This window comes from Pygoscelis adeliae, unplaced genomic scaffold, assembly GCF_000699105.1.
Source record: "Pygoscelis adeliae isolate BGI_AS28 unplaced genomic scaffold, ASM69910v1 Scaffold167, whole genome shotgun sequence".
Taxonomy (NCBI): Eukaryota; Metazoa; Chordata; class Aves; order Sphenisciformes; family Spheniscidae; genus Pygoscelis; species Pygoscelis adeliae.
Genome location: NW_008825428.1, coordinates 7981002 through 7981744, shown reverse-complemented (window position 1 = coordinate 7981744; position 743 = coordinate 7981002). Strand labels below are relative to the sequence as shown.

The 743-nt window shown below is 67.3% G+C and overlaps 1 protein-coding gene across 1 annotated transcript in view; it reads right to left on the bottom strand.

Moving 5' to 3' along the window:
• The window catches only part of NEK1 (NIMA-related kinase 1), a 50074-nt gene extending 49622 nt beyond the window's left edge, over positions 1 to 452 (bottom strand). Inside the window, exon 1 of the mRNA XM_009330705.1 lies at positions 352 to 452. The gene's annotated coding sequence lies outside the window, so the exon portion shown is untranslated. The remainder of the gene's footprint in view (positions 1 to 351) is intronic.
• Between the last annotated feature and the right edge of the window lie 291 nt (positions 453 to 743).

The window sequence follows — 743 nt, the reverse complement described above, 5'->3', positions numbered from 1 at the left end:
ACCCCCCCCCCGCCCGCCCAGCCTGCCACCGGGGGCAGCTGCCTTCCCAGGGGCTTTCCAGGCGCGTCCCAGCGGGGCCGTGCCCAAAACCTGGGAGGGTGAGGCTGCCCGCGGCAGCTCGCTCCGAGGCGGTACCTGGGGTTCCCCTACTGCCTCGTCAGAAGTGCGTGCCGGGAGCGTGCACGGGTAAAGGCTCGTGATCAGCAGTGCCCTTTCTCAGTCTTACTCTAATCGTCTTGATCCAGCATCCCGCACGCAGGCTGCAAGGTACCGCTCAGTCTCGTTAGCCTTTCACGTGGACGAACCCGCGGGTGTTTTACCATTTTGCCTCGGAAAAAAACCCCGCCTCACCTGCCACAGTATTTTGCCGGAACCTCCATTCCGTCGATGCCTGCCGAGTGAACTCCTTACCGGCCGCAGCGTCACGGCAGGCACCGCGCTGCCCCGTGCCTGCCTCAGGCCGGCAGCGCACGGGCGTCAGGCGCCCAGCCCGAGACCTGCATTTCACCCGCAGACAAAACTTTCAGGCCCTCCGGACCCTACAGTCAGAGCGCGCCGCGCCCGTGGAACTGAGGCGCCTCTTGGTTTAGCCGGAAGCCAAACGATGCTGCCGTGTGCCGAGCCACCTCCTTTACCTGGGAAACCGCTTTCTCCCCGTCCCGAGGCACGGGGCTCTCCTGCTCCCCCGCTACCGCCCGCCCTGCGCGGCGGCGGGCCGGAACCTGAGGCCGGCACCCGCCCCC